This window comes from Stegodyphus dumicola, chromosome 7 (assembly GCF_044657685.1).
Source record: "Stegodyphus dumicola isolate Sdum_Otavi_A_Nest chromosome 7, ASM4465768v1".
Classification (NCBI taxonomy): Eukaryota; Metazoa; Arthropoda; class Arachnida; order Araneae; family Eresidae; genus Stegodyphus; species Stegodyphus dumicola.
Genome location: NC_140774.1, coordinates 77,940,872 through 77,954,589, shown reverse-complemented (window position 1 = coordinate 77,954,589; position 13,718 = coordinate 77,940,872). Strand labels below are relative to the sequence as shown.

Here is a 13,718-nt window from a genome sequence, read left to right as displayed (position 1 = left end):
AAATCATTTTTATGTTTTTACTTCTATTTGTTCATTTATTTAATCATTCATTTCTTTATGTTTTCATTTTCTTTTTCTAGTTCACTATCAATGAAAGTATAACTGTTATAAGGAGAAAATATAAATTTTTTGGAAACCCACCACATCTACGTCATAAATCTAATGCCTAATATAATATTAAATGATTACTGTAAATTTTAATTTTTAATGTTTGATTTCTGTTGACACGTTAAAAAAATCCACCCTCTTCTATTATATTTAAAGAAATTAAATAAAGCAGAATGTGGATGAATGTATGCACATTTCTCGCATTGTGAAAAAACGACGGTACCTAGAGCCATCAAATTTTGAATAACGTAGTCCTCTAACCGAACATGAGTATATGGAAGCCCGAATTTTGAATTTCGAATTTGTTTTATTACCTATTTAAAATTTTGTAAAACTTTAACGAACTTTTGATTAGCAAACTCAACGATTTCAAAGAGAGCAATGGCAACACTGTACGGAAGAAAGATCTTCATCTCCAGCGCGAGAGACTTACCGGAAATTATAAAGATATGCTGCTTTTAATTATTTCGTAAAGGAATTTCGTTGCTTTGATCAAATTCATATATTTCGTAGAACAAATTCGTTCCTCTGACTGTAAAATTAATTTAAAATGCATCAAATCTTCACGCACAATCGGATTTGATGCTGAGATAGCGAAAATAAATTCCGTAAAAGATTTAATATCTAGATTCTAGGCAGTAATTAAAGCGGAGGAATGCATTCACTGCAAATCCCTTACTGTATCAATAGGAAATAAAGGGAAATATACACCTCCATTTCTTACTCTAAGTTTGAAGGTCATCATCGGGGAACGGCTGCAAAAAAAAGGCGAAGATCTTAATGATCCCCTTGAACGGTACCCCTTAGTCTGGAGGTGTTGGATGCCTAATTGCCAAACTGCAGGATCTTCGCTCCATTGCAAGAATACTGGAGACGGTTGAATAGTTCGCTGAGGAGGTGGGTGCCTGTTTGTTGGAACATAGCCTTTTGTTCTGCACAAATAGACTTTCCCAAAAATGCAGTGCCTATAATAATGCAGAACTCAAAGAAAGCACCTTTCTTCTTGAACGTTTGGGTCAAGTTTTGTAGACAGAAAAAAAAAATCGTCCGAAAGATGCACGAACAAAGAGAAAGATGCCCCAAATATCTCCCCTCTTAGCTACAGTAATCTGGTGGGTTGGATAATTGAGTTGGATTTTTTGTTTATTTTGTTCTCCCTTGCCAGGGACTTTTTTTCCCTTGTTAAGTTTTCGTTTTCGAGTGTGCCATAAAGCCTTTGTGCAGTTAATGCAAGGTGCTGGTGACTCTTCAATATAAATGGCTGAAGCGGCTATGTTTTTTAAGAGGCGTTTTTTTTTTTATGACAGGTGTGTATGTGCATGTTGTTTAGGTTAGTAGCTTAAAAGGTTCGTAGACGAAAACTGTTTATTCTCTTTTGTGTTCACATATTTGGTAAGGGTAGTACAGAATGGAGGAAATGAAAGGAGGGTTAATGGTATATTATCTTGAGTAGGCAGCAAATCTTTTGTTTGTATACACACAGAGGAAAGATTAATTATTTAAAAGAATGGTAAGGAAAAGTTTTAATCATGAAAAAAAAATCTTCTATAAAATAAGTTTTTCTTTGTATTATTATTTTATTTTTGAAGAAGAACATTGCTCCTCTATTATGAAAAAAATTCCCTTTAACAAGTACTGCGTGAACGTACAAAATAAAATGTGTCTTTAAGATAGAAGAACGAACGACATGAAACAATTTCTGCTCATATTTTTAGTACGTGCAAAATTTCCCCAATAGCAATTAATATACTTTTCATTAGAAGAATAAAAATATTTTATGTAAATATGTTTATCTAAACTTGCTCCACTTTAAAGCAGAGTTCCACAAATGTTTTGGGGAGGGTTATGTGTTGAATATTATTAAGCTTTAGATAAATTGAAGTTATTATGTAAGTGGATATCCCGTCAACACGGCCCGAACTCTGAGCAGCCAGATTCCTAGCTTGGAATACATCAAAAATTTCCAAGAACTATACTTATACGAAACGTAGTTTTCGAGGTAAATGCGAATGAAACGTATGAGGACGTATCCGGTGCAGAACATCGGTATATGCATGTGCTTACATAGGAAAAGATCTTCGAAATGGCCCCTCACGCATAAAGAAATATGCGTGCGTGCTCCGTGCAGTGGCTGACTACACCGTTGCAGCGGCATAGAGTACACGCAACACGAAGACGAACAACTAAGTCACTTGTGTAGTAACTAGATATTGATAGACCAATTTCTTCAGATGACTCTACTGGAAGAAATCCAAAGGTGTCAGATCTGGCGATCGTGGCTGCCACAAAACAAGGAAACCATCGGATCCCCACGTCCGATTCAGTGGCCAGTCTGTTCTATATCATTACGTATTCCATACCTAATTACTTACAGGAGTACTATAATAAGCTGGAGCTCCATAATGCTGGAACCATAGCCGATGTGACGGATATGACGTATATGTACAGTTCTTTGGGCATTTTTTATGTATTCCAAGCAAAGCATCTGGCTGCGCAGATTTGGGGAGGTCTTGATGGGACATCCTGTATGTTTATAAAACAAAACGAAAAATGTTTCCATAAATCATTGACTAATCGAAAATGGAGCTTTACTGAGTACAATTTAACTGTAAGACAACTTTAATAACGAAATAATTAAGCTTTTCATAAATATTTTACCTAACCTAAACTGAAGTGATTGCTCCTCAGCATCAAAACCGATTTCAAAGGTTTTTCTCTATATATACTTTGTACCTCGTCTGAAATTTTAAGTATCTAATCTTTGAAAATGTTTTTTTCACAAAGAGAAGTAATGTCATACATTAGTATAATTCATCCACATATGCCCTCAACTGAGTATGTTATATGAGTCGGAAAGCATTCGGCTACTACTTTGCTTAAAAAACACGACTTTTTCAAATATTTTAGCGACAATGACAGAAGAATTTTTCAGCTATTATTTTAGTAGAATCTTAGTATAACAATTAAATTTTAGAGTACCAAAAGCCTGGCTCGATTACCTCCTAGGCTAATGCTCCAGCATAAGATCTCAGGTTTTAGAGCTTTCCTGAATCATTCTATACTTCCTCATAGTCCTTTCCCCTTAAAAAGTAAAATCTATCTTGTTTGTACGACAATACTCATAGGAGAGTCGAAAGCGTCCCAAAATTTTGGGAGGGTCTTTAAATTATTAAGTTTTGCATTTTGTAATAAAATTCCAATTTAAACGAAAAAGATTGCATTTGTTAAAAAAATAAGTAATTGATTGACTGCAAGTTTAATTTCTCTTAGTATTTCTGTGCATTGTGGCATAAATTTCATTAAGAGCCATTTTAAATCTCACAGCTGCACCATCTTCACTTCCCTTTTCTACGTCACATTCTGAATAAATCAACAATTATCGCGCAGTTAAAGAAGATTAGTTTTTTTTTCTCCAAAGCCCTCATTTCACAGCTGAAATATGGCTTCGAAAGAAACGATTATAAATTTCCCTCCTGAAGAATTTATGCATTTTGAACCACAGAATGTGCCTAATTAAATACTCTTTTTTTCCTCCAGAAAACTACATGAGAATAAAATTTTACCTGATTGATGAGATTATTATGTTTCCTTCGCTTATTTTTTGCAAGAAGTTGTCAATAGAGAATTCTGGGTGAATGATATGTGCTATTATTCTCAAGAACTGTGTATTTTCCTGACAATAAACACACAATAATGCACAGAAGGTTATCTCTGAATGTTTTAAAGAATTAATCATTTCGGATTAAATTTCATTGTTTATTCTTTTACTTTCATTTAAATATATGTAAAATTTATGGAAATAACATTTAACAAAAAATGCATTTTTAGAATATTGATAGAATATATTACACATCCCGAGGAAAAAAACAACAACTTATATTTAAAAAATTATCCATCCTGCCGTAACCCCCCCCCCCAAAAAAAAAAAAAAAAAAAAGATATAAAAACATTTGCATCATCTGACCTCAGGTGTTTTCTGTAATATGGGTTAGCTAAGATATAATTGCAACCAAAACAACGTTTCGCACACCAGCCTAGTGGTTCCTTTACAGAGTCACATGTTTTTTAAAACACTGCGTAGTAAAGTAACGTGAAAAATAAATAAGTTACAGCACATGCGATTCTTAAACTGGGGTCTGTGAATTAATAGTCAGGAGTCCGCTATTAGATTTAAACTTAAACTAATTCCTTATTTGTGAAAAATGTAATAAAAATGCTATGCAAAATAACGGTATTGGGTCTGGCAAAAAACACATCTTATGAAAAGAGTTCTCGATAAGTCATTTGGCTCAAAAGTTTACTGACCAACCACAGCAAAATAGGTAAAGTGTTCGACTTTTGTAAAGCTCCGCTACTTGGCAGACATTTTAGGCTTAGGACCAAACGTCGCATTTGGCAAAGAAACTTGAACACATTGTTTGTTTCGTGTTTAATGTGTTAACCTGTGGAATTATCTAATGTTTCTACTTTATAAAAGTAATAAATAAGTAAGTTCATTTTCCAAGAATTACTTCGCCAGACATGTGGCAAGTATTCGGTATTTTCAAAATTAGCCTTCCGTAAATGGCTGTGGATCAGCCCTAAATTTATAGAGCGTTTGCTGAAAAGAGCTCGCCTCTGGAACTTATTCCTATGATATTAGTCATACTTAAGCCTAACGTGAACATACTCAAAAGTTGCTTACCATGACTGCATTCCAACACTGTTGCTTACCACGACCGAACCCTAAAGCTGCTTACCCCATGATTGTATTCCACCACTGTTGATTATCATGACCGAACTCCAATGTTGCTTATCATGACTATATTCGCAAAGGGCACTTTTTTCTATGGTTCTGCGATTTATTAAAATCAAGACGTATGATACTTCACTTTACAATAATAACATACTTTTTTCAGTGTATGTTTTGTAAATGATCTGAGAAGTTTTGCCATAAGTAATATAGGAAGCAATTTTCAGTATAGAATATTTTCTTCTTTTTCTTTTCATCACTGAAAATGAAGTTTCAAAATTTTGAACCATTATGCAATGCTACATTACATTGCATTGTCTTATATACCCTCATGTCCAAATTTTACTTTATAAACCCAAAAATAATGATATTCCATAAAATATCCAATCAATGTAATCAGTTTTTGCAAGACGTGTAAAAAATAAATCTAACTAGTTTTAATTAAGACACAATAACACGCCGAATAAATACTAATTCAGAAGTCAAACAACAAAAATCAGAGTTATATTTACAAAATTTTCACAGGACTAGTTTCGATGGTTTTACCGAACCACCATCCTCAGCTGCAAACATACGGATCTGACGTTTTATTTATGGATGGTAATGCTCATTCATATCGAGCAAATCTTGTTGATGAATCCTTTGAAAGTGAAGACACTGAATGAATATCGTGCCAGCAAAATCTTCTGATCTTAACCAGGGGATTACCTTGGAAAAGCAGTTGCATGGAGACATACTTCTGCTAGAGGTGTAAATACCCTGAAGACCACATTTCTAGAGAAGGTGGAAATTAAATCCCCAAACTGTGGCTCACGGCATTACTCGCACAGGGTATGAAATACCCACCTCCCTGAATTTTTTAATGTTTCTTCCTAACCTTTTAGGGGAAATGAATGAGTCTTCCGACATGGCGTGTTATCGCAGCTATGAAGAAGAAATGCGATATTTGAGAAATTTATTTAGGATGAAGAAATATCGTCGGAACCGTAAGAAAAAAGAAAAAGAGAGATTTCTCTAATTTTTTTAATTTAAAGAAGAAAGAGATTTACTTCTCCATGTTTGGCTTCCAAAAAGACGCAATAATTTTCTCATATATACCCAACAAAAATAAGAATGTTCTACGTTCAACTATGCATAATGATGATGCAATAGACTCATCTACAGGAGAACCGAAAAACCTGAAATAACAACTTGCTACAATTTATCTAAAAGAGTAGTTGATATTGTAGACAAAACTGCTGCCACATATATAACGCCTTGGAAATCTAATCGGTGGCCCATATGGCAATATTTTTTGACCTGTTGAATGTTGCTGCAATAAATTTTATGTACTAAGAAACCACTTATTGAACATTAAACGAGGCGATCATTTTTGAAATATTTGGGATTTCAGCTTGCAGAAGAATACAAGAAAAACAGCAACCAACAGCTTCATGGAACCAGCGATGCTTCCATGAAAACTTAAAAGAAAAATTAGAATTCAATGAAGACATCGCACCACCTACAAAGAAGGCCAAAGTAATATCTAAAAGATGCGCTGAATATCCTAATAGAAAAGATAGAAAAACTAAATTTATTTGTGGAAGGTGTGAAAACATATGTATGAAACACGTGGCATGTATTTTCAGAAAATATGCAAAATAAATGTAAGTAGCACGATTAACTAATTTTACAAGTGTAGCGTTCTTTTTTAATTTTTTTTTTTTTTTTTTTTTTACCTTTCGTTTTCGATTTTATGGTAGAAAATATAATGAAACACCCTTAGGTATCACATACCCTGCGCGAGTAACACCGTTCGTTTGTCGCACGGGTAATGCCGTGTTAACAATGTCAGGAAGATGGCATTACATATTAATTCATAAATTAAATTTTTTTTTCTGCGTTATACATTTTTGTCTTAACTCTCCTTGTACCATATTCTTACCATTTTCATTATTTCATGCTAAAGTTTTATATCATATGTAGTGTTCTTAAATGTTTACTTTGTGTTATGTTATGACGCGTGTTATGACGTTTACTTTGTGTTATGTGTTATGACGTTTTGCATCATTGCACAAAATTCATAAAATTATAGTTAAGAATTTTTGAAAAATACATGATTTCATACATGTAAAGATAATTTTGGTCATGAGTGTACATAAAATTTGTTGATTTCTTGCCCTTTAAATTTCTTTAAGACATACTTCCGTTGACCGCCCTTTTTCCGAGATGCGCCGGATTTATTTTCTTTCATAAGCAACAAAATTTTAATCTTTGCAAATCACTTGCAGCTACATGTAAGAATATCCTCAGCGCTTGTGTGAGGCCTATGAATTATTAGCAGATTAATGCCATTCATGCAATTAATACAGCAGACTGTTAAGCATTTCCGTAATTGATACAGAAAGCTTGGGTATAAGTATCTACGATTACGGTTGCGTAATGTGTATGTAATTCCATCATCTCTTAAGCCATTTATTGAACGAAATATTTTATAGCCCCCAGTGTACTTTTTGAGTCGTCAATATGTTGATGAATTAAAATAAATTAAAAGAGAAAAATTAGCAAAAGTTAAGCAAACCCAAAATTAACCAATTTATCGGCGAAATACAAAATCGCAGTCAGTGGTACTTATAAACATCGAGATGTATTACACAAATTATTCTTTAAATTTTTCTTTGGTATGCAAAATAGCTTATTGGATTCAAAAGAAGCGTAATTTAGGAAAGTAATGTTCTACATTTCTAATTCTTGCTAGATATTAATACAGGTTTTGGAAAAAATTACATTTATAGTAAAAGACACATATTATTTCATATTCATTTTAATATTAAATAAAAAATTATAGTTTAAAAGCTCAGCAAAGTTATTAAAATTACTGTAAATAAAAACTAGACTACACAAAACATTTTCTAAACGGATAACAATTTCTCTACAGCAATCACACGAGAAATCAATAAATATTTCTCCTATTTTAATTAAGACGTTTTATCTCCGTTTTGTTTCATAGACTACAACATAAAAGTACTTCTACAGTTCATGAATACATTGACTGTTTATTGAATGACATTCAAGTTTACGACCGGTGCCTGCTATTTTGGGACTAGCATTCGCGATCTCGATTACAAGTTATGGTTACAATTAAAGAAACCTTTATGACACACAGTGTATTTACTACAATGAAGTAATTCTCTTCTTTGAAAAATGAGAAATATCTAACTAAATTCCATATTTACAACAAGAACTTAACCTCCATCACACATTTTATTGCATGATAAAAGCGCAAGTAAAATAAAACTGTAAAGACAGTTTCATAAAGTATGTTTTTTTGTATTTGAAGTTTCACATCTTCAGTATCCTAACCGAAGATTATTACGGAATGTAAGTAACTTTGTAGTTTTCCGTTGCATATTCAGTTTACATTTAGAGACTGTAACGTAGCTCATTTAGTTAAGTGTTGATAAAACAGACCAATAATTTCGTTTGCTAAGCAAAAGTAGAGCACCACTGGTTTTATACATTGTTACACAGTTACTCAAAAAATAGTATTAGTAAGAAATATATTACATCGCTATGACGTGTAATTATTTTGGAACAGCCATTGTTTTAAAGAACTTTTTAGCATAATGACCACCGAAAAGAAGTATTTTTATTGCTGTTTCAAAAATGTTCAAATTAGTCAGCCAATCAACTATTAATATCACCGGAAGCATGGTAAACAAGAAGCTAACAATAATTTTTCAGTACAGCTACAGTTTGCAAAGTTCGCTTTAGTTTTCACTTGGACACGAAAGAAGAAAAAATGGCTTACATTCTTAAGGCTTTACATTGTGACGAAACCAAGGTTTGGGGAGTAAGGAATTGAGTAAATTTGTAACAAGAGGTACCACCAAACAGACCAGAGTAATAAATAATGAAAAATAATAAATTTTTAAGGCGTAGTATCAACAATTGAGAGGCTAAGACATTAATTTCTTGTACTTGTTTTGAACAGTAGCTACGGTATTCGGCGTCCGGGCAATTGAGGTTTTAAATGCTCTCTTGTTTGCCAAGAATGGAAAACATTTCGTTCTGAAATTTCGTAAGATCAATTTGGCGCCTCCCGGATGCTGCGCCGGAGATAGGTGTCGCCGTTTGCTCCCCCCCCCCTCCCTCAGTTACGCCACTGGATCGGACCTTGATTTGATTTCAGATTCCATATATGAATGGTTACATTTATATACTCATGTGTCTCGCAGGTATGATATAAATACAGACATTTTTTCATTACTATTTCTTCACAAAGACATCCGTCGAAACAAGAGAGCGGTTAGGAGCACTTAAAGCAAATTTCCTAGTTATTTGTCAGGAATAAAGTATATTTATGCATACATAAAAAGATGCTACTCATTCGGCACAACATATATCCTTCTCCAGTTTCGAAATGTTAGTTCTTTATTTGTAATAGCAATAATTAAATATAAACCATTTGGAATTGTGTATCTTGAAAGATTCTGTACAGTATTTAGCATGACATATCATCATCACATAACATTTCAAAAGTTACATTTATATAACTAAAAGGGGGATTGTCGCGCAGTCGGTCAGAAGTTAATGGAATCTGCTTCCACATAAATCAGTGATCTTCAAACTAGAGGTCGCAAAATATTTTTGGCGTTTGAAAGGTAGCTGAAAAATTGCATAGCAGGCGTAAAAACATATTATAAAATACATATTCCTGAGAATTTGGAGTGGCAATACGGCCTTAGAACCTAAAATGGAATTGCGACCCCAAACATTTTGTAAACTACTGACTTAAATCAATCGTGATTGTAAGCAAAGCTAAGGTATGATTTATGTTTGACTGTACTACACTTGAAACCTTTCGATCGAAGGTCTTACAGAGAAGTTGCTTTACATACTACGAGAGTATAAAAACCTACAGTTCTGTCTTCCGAGTTCTGTCTCAATGAAAATTTGATGGCTTCCGCTAGCGACAAATTGTCGCTGTGCCCAAGGTGTAAGGCAGACGCTCCGTCTTAAGTACTCCATAATTATTTATTCATCAATGGCTTTCAATTTCTAATTTTGTTTTCATATCCATACTTCATGTCGCTTCACTTGCCCGTTACTGGATTATGTAAATGAGAATGTTAAGTAGGCGCGATGCTATTTTGCTGATTTAGTGTTCGCTCAAATAAAAAAAAAAAAAAAAATGGGATTCTAGCTGAAGTGGATAATATCCGTGTCTGAGTCAAATGAAAGAGTGAAAGAATATCTGATTTATGTCAGTGATATAAGCTCGATTGCCTTCGGATAGCGAAATTTTTGTGAAAGACTTACCGCATATTCTTGGTTAATTAGTACTGTATATATAGAGTTGTTAGTGGCGTTGCTAAAGAAGGACGGTCTGTCCGAGGCTGGAGCGGTAATTTTTATGTGAAACATAATTTTATAGCGGTGAGTCACATAGATTATCAAAGCGAAAAGAATTAAAATTTATTAGATTGCAGCAAGGTTCACTGCCGTTATCTCTACCGGATGCCTTCGTAGAGGACTCATGATCTCCTAGGACGTAGACTCTCGGGAAAGGCTCAAAATCACGTGTATGAAAAGTGCAGGTTTGCATTCACGTCAAATTTGCTTGAATGCGATATTATATATCTTACGCTACACGTAAGGTTATAAGGTATTTTCTCCCTCCTTCCTGCATGCCTTTGGGATGAACGGTAGCACACTCGGAGCATATTCGAGAGGTCCAGATTCGAGTCTCGGCGAGGGCATTGCACATTTTTCACATCTCCTGCTTCTAAAAAATACTTAATGTCTCTACAAGGTAAACCTCCAAAACACTCATGCAACAGTCTGTTCTTTGGGATTTGACCCCCAGGTCGAACTACCAGTCTTTCGCCATCATATGCCCTCGATCATTGTTGAGACGAAGAAGTTGCGCCTACACTTGAATAGACTATCGAAAGAAATCACGAGATTTCAATAACTTCATATTCTCGCTTTGTTTTCTTTCATCGACGAAATTTTTAAATGAAAAATATAGTGAATATTGAATTATGATCACTACAATGACATAAATCAGGTAGAGTTCCTCTCAGAGAATTAAATATTTCAGAGTGTTTTTCTTCTTATTGTTTGGGAAGATGTGAAAAGACGGTCTCTAAATATCTGCAGTTTATTCTCCAACACAGTCTCAGAACGCCTTTCCAGATATTGTAGTATTACTGGGAATTTTCCTCACAGTTACTTTAAGATTTACTTCTTTTCAGAGAATTTTTTCTTAATACTAATCAGCATCTGAGATCTAAAAATGTACTTTTCTTTTTAAGGTATCTTACCATTTTGTTTACAAAACAGTAAACGGAGTAATGTAACAAAGTTCTAGAATATCATGACTGGTGATCTTTGCTAACAGAAAAACAAGTAAATAGCACTCTATGATGTCGGACTTCAAATGTGTTTAAAAAATAATCGCACAGCTTTTATTTACTTTTTATATGTGGTTTGATATTTTATAGATTTTTTGGTGTGCTTTCGGAGAGGCGGCAAACGAATCCCCTCTGGAAGTCATACGTGTGTACAGAATACGGTCACATCAGCAAGTATAAATAATCAAATTACTGCTAATATTTAAATATTTGGAAACTTTTACAAACTTTGGCATCTAAATATTTTCAGTTATTTTAAATATTTTAATGATTCCAGTTAAACTATTAAAAAAGATTTTATACAGCATTCCAAGCGAAATGTGTGGGTCATCTTTGTCCATGGGCCAGCTTCTAAAATGAACCGTAATCCTAACAGAAATGTTATACTCAGTTCCTTAAGCTAAACGAGAAGTATTTTATTACAGTATTGTAGATACAATAATGCAGCAATAATATTTAAATAAAAAAATTAAATTACAGAATTTTAGAGCTAAAAAAAATTAAGTTGCACGATTTTAACAAAAAGTAAAACAAAACTTTGTTTTAGCTATCCCAGTATTCTTGGTCATGTGCAAGTAATATCAACTAATATGTCACATACGAAAATTTTTTGGTCAAATACGACTTCCTGCACTTATTTTAACAATGCATAATTAAATAAAAAATTAAAATTTAAAGGGCATATTTCGAAAGTTGCCTTATCCAAATTATATTCAAATTATTATCGAAAAAGAAGCGTACAAAAATGAACTATTTTAAATTTTTATGAATGATATGATTCTGGCAACAAAAAATATTGGAGATTAGCTCCATTCTAATGAATTTGAATAAGTGGCATCAAAAGGTATAAATAAATTTATAAATTGTTGATGGCTACATCTGTCTTTTAGCCCAAAAGTGGCTATTAGACTCGAAATGGGATTTTGCGTTGGTTCATTCAAACGGGATATTAATTTTCAAATTTTTGCCACCAAATAATATCACCTTGTGTTATTTTTAAATAAATTAAATAATGAGGAATTTGCATGCACGGATACATGTAAAATTGTAAAAAACGACGGTACCTAGAGCCATCCAGTTTTGTTTAACGTAGTCCTCCACCCGAGCAAATGCACTTGAAAACTCGAATTTCGAATTTGCTTTATTGTTTTTTTCATATTTTGTTAAACTTAGTAAATATTTGATTTACAATCTACATGATTTAAAAGCGAGCAGTGGCAACACTGTTCAAATGAAACATTTTTATCTCCATCGCGCGATACTGTTGCCATTCGGAAAAGTTTAAGGTCAATTTTAATCAACAAACTCGGCTTTATGAAAGCAAGTTATGTGTTGCCGCAGCCGGAAGTAAATTACTTCTATCTTCCACCCTCTGTAAGAATAGGATACTTTTAAATTCAATATGTCATTCAGTAAAGCCTAGGATACTTTCAAATTTAATCTGGAAAGATTAACTGGATTTATTTACTGTTAAATAAATAATTGTAAATTATGTAAAGTTGTTTACTGTTATAAACTAAGCGATTTAAAAGCAATAAGTACAATTTTTTTTCTAGTTTATTATGTGACTGATTTAAATAAACATGTATTAAAATCATGAGATGTCTAATTAGAAATATTCAATATTATCATAAAATTACCCTCTGTGGGTTTATTAAAATTATTATACACTTTTTCTTTTTTATGATAAATATTATAGGCGGTTGTCTCGGAAGAGGCTAATCTTTAAAGACCTCCCCCCTTTCGTCATTACTAGAAGATCATTCCTCAACTTGAAAAACTTAAAACTTGAAACATCCCAAAACTTGAAAATACATATATACATTTATTTACATTTACATTATTTTTAACGCGTTTTATAAATTTAACAAGAAAAAGTACAGAAAAGGTTGATAAATACCAAAATGGAAATGAAAGTTGTTTTTTATATTTATAAACTAAAACTAAATACAGCTAAATAAAAAGCTGAGAGTTTCCCCCCTGAAACTATGAAATTTTCCCATGACAGGAATTCCCTGGTTGAAAATCCGTTTTCTATATGCTATGTAACTAGTATGATAATAACATACATAAAATAAACATTTACGATATAAAAATATTCCCCCACCTTTTCAAATGTTATCCTTTAGCCCAACATTGCACTGCATCAAATATCATTCAAATCATAGATAATATCCATTATTTGATATGGAAGTTCACACAAGAAGCAACCAACACACTGTTGCACGCAGCACAACTAAACTCTCAGTAGTTAGTTACTTCCTGCGCTTTGGACAGAAAGTAGGAAAAAAAAATATTCTCGATCGGGACGACGTAAACACGACTCCCAACTGCCTGGGACCGACCGAATGGCTACAAAAAGGGGCATGTGCATGGCCTCCCTACCCCTAGGGCTTATTATTATTATTTTTGTTATTTACTTATTTCGGCTCCTCCCCCACCCCTTGTTAAAAGGAGTCTTTCATCCCCTCATTTCGGTC

General features: G+C 33.3%; 1 protein-coding gene across 1 annotated transcript in view; it reads right to left on the bottom strand.

The window, feature by feature from the left end:
* LOC118197238 (uncharacterized) overlaps nt 1–13,506 on the bottom strand; it is a 403,557-nt gene extending 390,051 nt beyond the window's left edge. Inside the window, exon 1 of the mRNA XM_085820507.1 lies at nt 13,346–13,506. The gene's annotated coding sequence lies outside the window, so the exon portion shown is untranslated. The remainder of the gene's footprint in view (nt 1–13,345) is intronic.
* Between the last annotated feature and the right edge of the window lie 212 nt (nt 13,507–13,718).